At 37.1% G+C, this 8,104-nt stretch overlaps 1 long non-coding RNA gene across 1 annotated transcript; it reads right to left on the reverse strand.

Moving 5' to 3' along the window:
* Nucleotides 1-4,145: 4,145 nt before the first annotated feature.
* Nucleotides 4,146-6,145, reverse strand: LOC149499081 (uncharacterized). The gene is made up of 3 exons (XR_016321477.1): nucleotides 5,982-6,145; nucleotides 5,767-5,851; nucleotides 4,146-4,360 (listed from the first exon to the last, which is right to left on the reverse strand). It is a non-coding gene; the product is annotated as an uncharacterized LOC149499081 (long non-coding RNA).
* Between the last annotated feature and the right edge of the window lie 1,959 nt (nucleotides 6,146-8,104).

The raw sequence follows: 8,104 nt of genomic DNA on the forward strand, positions 1-8,104 counted from the left end.
CACTACGTTCAAGTCAGTCAATGGAGCTTCTCCCTTTGAACTTGTATATGGGATGGAGGCAGTGTTACCAATAGAGCTCGAAAAGAAGTCTCTCAGGGTTCTTGTAGAAGCTGGCCTGACCGAAGAAGAGTGGGTTAAGAAAAGATATGAAGACTTGGCACTTTTAGATGGAAAGAGATTGAATGCTCGATTTCAGGACCAGATGAGAAAAAGAAGGATTGATCGTTTCTACAATAAACGGGTACATCCAAGAGCTTTAAAGAATGGAGATTTGGTATTAATCAGATTGTTGGATCATGAAGCCCAGAATCATCCTGGCGGGAAATTCAAACCCAATTGGCACGGACCATTTAGAGTTCAGAAGTTACTAGCTAAAGGTGCCGCTGAATTAATCACCATGGAAGGGAAGCCTGTCAATCGGATTGTCAATCAGGATCAAATGAAGAAATTCTATGTCTGAAATGATGATTTCGGTTTTTTTTTAAAAAAAAAAAAAAAAAAAAAAAAAAAAAGAGCTAAGTCGAAAACCCGAAAGGGCGGCTTAGGCAAAAAAGGAGCTCGCTAGGTTGAAAACCCGAAAGGGCGACCTAGGAAAAAATTAGAGCATAATAAAAATAATAATAAAAATAAAACTTTTGGGATTAACACGTGGTGCTTAGTTTAAATGTGAAATCTATGCCATGCGTTCGTGACAGATTTGTGATTGGTTGCTCAATGTCATCAACTCGACTTGAAGGAGAATAAGTAAATGAATAGTTAGGATGAATGACCATTGTATTAAAATAAAAGTTCTTTACTTCTGTATAATGTTGAAAAGAAGTAAGATTAATAAAAGATCTGAATTTTAAAATTTTTCTTCCTTTTGTTTCGGGGACATGGTTAAAGAATGCAAGACCTTCCTCTCTGCTTATCTGATCAAGATGGACTAGTTCAAAAACATTCTGGCTGTTGGTCCTACCTAAGTATTGAATTGTTTTAAAACATTGATCAGGAGAACGAACACCATCTTCTCAGTGATTTCCTTGAAAGGATCAATAAAATCATGATAAAACCTTAGTACTCTTATAAGTTCATGCATACATAAAGAAGTTGCATATATTGTTTTTGTTTGATCTATGCAGGTAATAAAACAGTTACCCCATTCTTTTTGTCTCCTAGTGTAAGCTTCTGCCTTCAAATAATAATTCATTTTTATGAGCATTCATTTATTGACCCAAAGGCAGGAGGCCCAAATAACTAACACAACAAATAATTTCGAAGAAAAGATTTGTTGTCTTTTGATTGTCCATATGTGCAGAAAGCAGGAAGTAATAAAGGCATAACCATTGAATTCATTAATTCAAAGAAAGGAGACACATTAACTGGGAGCCTATGGCCCGGGAATACAAAAAAAAGAGAGGGGAAAAGAAGACAGAGAAGTCAACAACAACATTTATTTCAGCAGGGGCCATCATTGGACGCCAATCTTTCCAGAACCTAGTATCATCATGGGGTGTAAAACCAGTTGGCATATGCGGGTGTCACGGTGTCCTGCACCGTTCCCTCATGTAAATACATGGTGTTTCGATTTTGCCAACGGTCAGCCAAATTGGTCAACAGATGCGGTGTTATCAGACCACTCTCAAAGTTATGGGTTCTGGGCACACACTGTATCACCCCATATTGACGGCTGATCCTGTCGGGAAAATAGGCCATGGAACGGTCTAGACTGGCATACAACACATAATTGAGGTTCATACTTCCGGTCGTGACCAGTCTAATCCTCCACCAAGGACAAGTCCATCGAATTGTAGGGTTATCTCCAAAATCGAAGCGTCTCCGAGACCGAGATTGAAAGATGGCAGGTCCGTAGGTTGGAATTAAGCGAGCTGGGACGGGAGGAATCAGGCTTAATTTGTCCAGAGCCCAGGCTTGCAATAGCAATGGACAACCGCGATGATGAACATTGAAATCGGAGACATGAAGGGCAATATCCCTGACCCAACACATTGTCTCTCCCATGATCATCATGAAGACAGTATGATGGTACAAATGCATGTCACGAACAACGGTCAGAAGTCGGAAATCTCCAATTCCAGGTTGACGACTCTTCATGGCATACACATTCAACAGCAAGAAGCAGCAAGCTTGAATCCAAGAGAGATCTAGATCAATGGACAAAACCTTGCTCAAGAAAGGTTCCAAGGGGAGGCCTTGATCCATGTTTATGCCACCAGAAAGGTAAACCGGACACAAGGCCGCAATCTCAACTAGGTCATACCTAGGACCTGGGGGTAAAGCCGGAGTTTCGTCTTGATCAGAATGATGATCCATCACGGCACACATCTCCTCGTAGGTCGGAGTTACTTCAGAGTCTTCAAACCGGAAAACCATAGTGCTAGGATTAAAATGAGTAACGAGCCAAGATAAGAAACCATAGTCAGGTTTTAAGTCTTTGAAATATTTCAGCCAAACGAGTTGGTTCATAGGAGGAACTCGCCATAGGTCGTCAGGGATGGATTGACCGAAAGATGAGACTCGATTTCTGAAAGCCATGGAAGAAAAGTTGTTTCAAATGCTGTGGGATGAGGAGAGAATGAAGCATGGGATTCCTACTTATAGAAGGGGAAAGGCCCCATGAAGTTGAAATGATACTCATCACCAACTGGCTGCCATCTACTTTCGGTGATGATGGGATGCGAATGAGCCTCACTGGATTGAAAATTAGCGGTGGAAACATCCGGAGATGCAGCTCATGGACAAATGGCGTCCGAATAAAGCGGTAACTCTCACTTTGTGTCAATTCTAGCTTTCATTTTATTTTCTTTTGTCCATTTTGGAATAATGTGGATGGGCATTTATGCCCGCATTAACAAGGTGGACCACTCTAGCAAGTGAATGGGATGCCTCCTTTTTGTCTCTGTGCCTTTGTTCTCTTTATACAGGAATAAAGCAAAATCAAAAAAAAAAAAAAAAAAAACCATCAATCGATTTGGAGTCGGTCTGTGACTCGTCACACAGGGGGCAAAATCATCAAATCTACTAGATTACCCTCAGAAATTACTCTTTTCAAATCAAAATTCTTCGAGCCAATCAGACCGCGCTTCGGAGGTAACTTCAAGGCCAATCAGACCGTGCTTTGGAGATGATCATGAAATCCTTCGAGCCAATCAGACCGCGCTTCGGAGTTAACTTCAAGGCCAATCAGACTGTGCTTTGGAGATGATCATGAAATCCTTCGAGCCAATCAGACCGCGCTTCGGAGGTAACTTCAAGGCCAATCAGACCGTGCTTTGGAGATGATCATGAAATCCTTCGAGCCAATCAGACCGCGCTTCGGAGGTAACTTCAAGGCCAATCAGACCGTGCTTTGGAGATGATCATGAAATCCTTCGAGCCAATCAAACCGCGCTTCGGAGGTAACTTCAAGGCCAATCAGACCGTGCTTTGGAGATGATCATGAAATCCTTCGGGCCAATCAGACCGCGCTTGGGAGGTAACTTCGAGGCCAATCAGACCGTGCTTTGGAGATGATCATGAAATCCTTCGAGCCAATCAGACCGCGCTTCGGAGGTGACTTCAAACCAATCAGACCGAGCTTTGGAGTTGATCACAGATTCGACGGGAGCCGACAAAGCCGATCAGACTGAGCTTTGGACGTGTCCAGACATTCAAATCAAAATCCTTCGAGCCAATCAGACCGAGCTTAGAAGGTATCTTCAAAACCAATCAGACCGAGTTTGGAGATTGTTACCGATCCGACTGGAGCTAACAATGTAACACCCGCCGCCCGATCCCGAAAGACCCGACGGTGGATGCCACATTCGGTGCCGGAGGCACCGTCCTAACCTACATATAAATCAAACAATCATATTATGAATTAGAAGTGACTTAGTATTCACGAGTTTAGCAAGTAATAGTATTCTGTTTTGAAAATGATTTGGGAGAATCCTACTGAAAAACTGCAAGAGTTTCCCCTAAAAATAGAAGTTACCAAACATATGAATACAAAGCACTCCCAAATTCAAACTCCAAACCCCATCAAACTCCAATAACAACACAATAGCACTTCTATAATTTCATAACTCCATAGTTCCTCAATAACATTATAATATTCATCACTTCAATACATTCATTTAAATATATCAACTTCTAATGTTCTAACCATTAAATAAGTCCAAGTTTATCTCCCAATATATATACACCAAAATAATTTACAATAACATGCTTAAGTTATAAATGAAATAATACAGTCTCCAAAAATGTAATACTTATACATGCCATAATTTTTAGTTACATAAAATACTAATCAACTACCAAAAGATCTCTTCAACTCTGATGCTACTCTTCAGGTCTTTAAGCAGCAAGCACAATCTCCAACCTGCGCGTGATAAAATCAACGCGCTGAGTATAAAACTCAGTGATGCTCATAAAACACAACAAACCAATGTTGTGATGACAACATACTTAAAAACAATCATTTATATACATAAAATCATTAAATTTGAACATGCAGTACATATGCACACCAACACATCATACTTTAGAAATTCATTTGATATCATAAATAAGTTGTGGTAAATTAAGAGTTATTAACATAATGTGATCTCATTTATTTCACTTCCTTAAAAATATTGTATAAGGGCTCACATACACTTAGGAGAAAAAGAAGCAGATAAGTTTTCATAGCTTATTCATAATGGCCCTAGGTCGCCAACCTTTTCATAACATATTGAGCGCGTCCGCCCTAACATAAGACACCCACGTGCCTAGCATATGATCATAGCTTCTTATCATAATGGCATCAAATGCCGAACATGCTCATCATACATAATAAAATCAAATCATGCATCAAATTCATACCAAGTATATTAGAGCCCAAAAACATTTCTCATAAAATTCATTTTCTTTAGTCTTCTCATAATAAAAACTTAATTTAAACTTAAGTAATTCATAAAAATTCTCATACTTAAACAAAATGACTTAACATAGAAAATTTCCAGCATAAAAATAACATGGACCTTTGCTGTGTTTTTAAAACATAACCGGAGCTATGGGTCTCCAAATTAAATGAAATTAGAGTCATTAGAAAGCTAAGACAAAATCCTACAAATGTTATGAAGGGATCACAGCTCAGATCAATATGGAAGATAACAAAACAAAGCTAGGAACACAAACTAACAGACCAGACCTGATTCAGCAGAACCAAGTCCATTGTTTATTGAATTCCTACTAAACCCCACACTCAAATTAAACCAATCCAGAACGAGAGAATTCTCAAGACACAGGAAAACAACTTTTATGAAGAACTCAGAACCTAATCTTGTCATTATAGTGGTCAAAATGGGCACTAAAGTCAGTGATGCATGTGGCCCGACACAAACAGAGTCAGTTTGGGTGTTTTAGCCATAAGTTGAGTTATATATCTCCAAATTGGACACAAGAGGATGGGTTGGAAAGCTAAGAGATAGACCTACAACTTTTATGAGGACTCAGACACAAATAGAATCTAGAAAGGACCGAAAAATGGTCCTAAATCTCACTCAAAATCTCATTTTTTCCCAAATTCAGTTTACTTGAGCCATGAAAGGAACATGAACCACAAAGATACAAGGTAGAAATGTCTACCACAACATAAATACTCATCAAACATCATCCAAGAGCATGTAATGGCAACCAAAATTCAACAAACCAATCATTTCATACAAAATCTCAAAATATACACATAATAGCATAAAGGCACAAAATCAAAATTTGAGTAAGGTAAGTGTGTTTATGAACACTAACCTTCAAAACAAGCTTTAACAAGCTTTAATCAAAGCTTCTCAAGCTTTGGTCTTGCCTTTATCCTTATTAGAAGGCTCTCCACCCTCTACATGGAAGAAACTCAAAATCAAACAAAGAAAACAAAGAAAAGAAGTAATTGGAGCATGATTAAGCATGTATATGCTAAAAGACAACTCTAAATCCAAAAATAATTCACTTATCATAAAATCACTTACTTGACCCAAGTAGGAAAATCACCAAATTCCTTGAAATTAGTCACCAAAGATTACTTCTCTAGCTTCACTCTCTAAGATTTATGCCTTAAATCAAGTTGGATGGGTGTTTACTAAGTAGGAATTGAAGAAAATGAAGAAGAAGAAGAAGAAGAAGAAGAAGGAGAAGAAGGCAAAAGTTGGTGCTCAATAATTGATAGTTGCTTTATTAAAGCAACTAAGGGGGTATTTTGGTCTTTTCTCCAAATTAGAGGGTATTTTGGTCTTCTCTCCAAATATTCTCCAATTAAATTCCTTCAAAATATTATTTATCTCCACAAAAGTCTCTAATTTATTCCATAAAAATAATTCCTCAATTTTCCTCCATAAAAAAAATAATTGCTCAAATTTCCTTACTTAATATAACACCATAATTCACTATTCACTAAGTATCTAAATTCTCCAAAAATATTCCTTACTTACTTTCTACCCATAAAAACCATGCATACATGCTCCAAAAATGTTAAATAAAATATAAAACATAAATAGTAATTTTTCGGACCAAAAATAATACCAACTTCCGGACCGGTGGTACTATTCACAGACCGGTAAACTACTATTAAAACACAGGAAAAAAAAATGGGGCGTTACAAACAAAGCCGATCAGACTGAGCTTTGGATGTGACCAGATGATCAAATCAATTCAAATCAAAATCCTTCCAGCCAATCAGACCGAGCTTAGAAGGTATCTTCAAAACCGATCAGACCGAGTTTTGGAGATTGTTACCGATCTGACGGGAGCCAACAAAGCCGATCAGACTGAGCTTTGGACGTGACCAGATGATCAAATCAATTCAAATCAAAATCCTTCAAGCCAATCAGACCGAGCTTAGAAGGTATCTTCAAAACCAATCAGACCGAGTTTTGGAGGTCGTTACCGATCCGACTGGAGCTAACAAAGCCGATCAGACTGAGCTTTGGACGTGACCAGATGATCAAGACAGCTACTTCATTCAGCCCAATATTGAAGGCGCGTCAGTGGGCCACTTTAACATTAATTCTTTACAGAATTAATGATAAAGTGTGGGGGCAAACTGTTGACGCGTGTTTTTATGCCCCGCCTGATCCAATGATGATACGAGGACGAATGGGTCAATGCCATCTAGAAGTCTTTTAATCCAAGGATTTAAAAAAAAAAAAAAAAAAAAGAGACGCGTGCTACAGTAGCTGTGTGCTACAGTACCTGTTTGCTACAGTACCCGTGTGCTACAGTAACTGTTTGCTACAGTATAACCTAGCTCTATAAATTCATCTCTTTCTCACAATTTTTCACACAACTCTACACAGCTTCACAATCTAAAAAACCCTAAAAAAAAAATACCCTGCAGCCACATTCTCCTCTAGAAACTCTTGTGAGTTAATTTGGAGGAAAATTGGCATTAGATATCAATTTTAGGTGATTTAAACCATAAAAAGAAAAATTAAAAGATAAAAAAAAACATATCAATCCTTGAAAATAAAGCTTCTGGACATTTGATCCATTTACAATCCTCAATCTGAGGTTCAGGTAATTTTCTTAACATTTTTGTATTTTTCTTTACATATTTTTGTGTTTTTTTTTACATGTTTTTGTGATTTTAATATTTTAAGCTTCTTTAAATTATATTCTGTTCATATTTGGCCATTTTATGTGTCCTTAAATTACATTTGAACAAGAAATAATGTAAACAATCACTTAAAAATGAATTCTGGACAAAAATAAATAGATGTTCATCGATGAACAGTAACTGTTCATCAATTTTCCCAGAAATAATCGATGAACAGTAACTGTTTGTTCATCACTATTCAGCACTGTGCATAACTGTTCATCCGATTTCCAGAAATAAAAAAATAATATGAAAATAAAAATAATAAATTTTACACATAAATAAAATAAAATTTAATTTCTTCAATAAATCTGAAAATGGCCAATTATGAACAGATCACAGTTTAATTAAGCTTAAAATACTAAAATGTGATTATATATATTTAATTGTACGAATTTTATTATTTTTGGTTGAATGCAAAAATGAAATTAAACTAAAAATAAAAAATTAAAATGTGATTCAAATATTAAAATTATGTATGGCTTTATTTTTATTAGTTTA

The sequence above is a fragment of the Jatropha curcas genome, chromosome 1 (assembly GCF_041381405.1).
Source record: "Jatropha curcas cultivar XTBG-Jc1 chromosome 1, XTBG_Jcur_1.0, whole genome shotgun sequence".
Classification (NCBI taxonomy): domain Eukaryota; kingdom Viridiplantae; phylum Streptophyta; class Magnoliopsida; order Malpighiales; family Euphorbiaceae; genus Jatropha; species Jatropha curcas.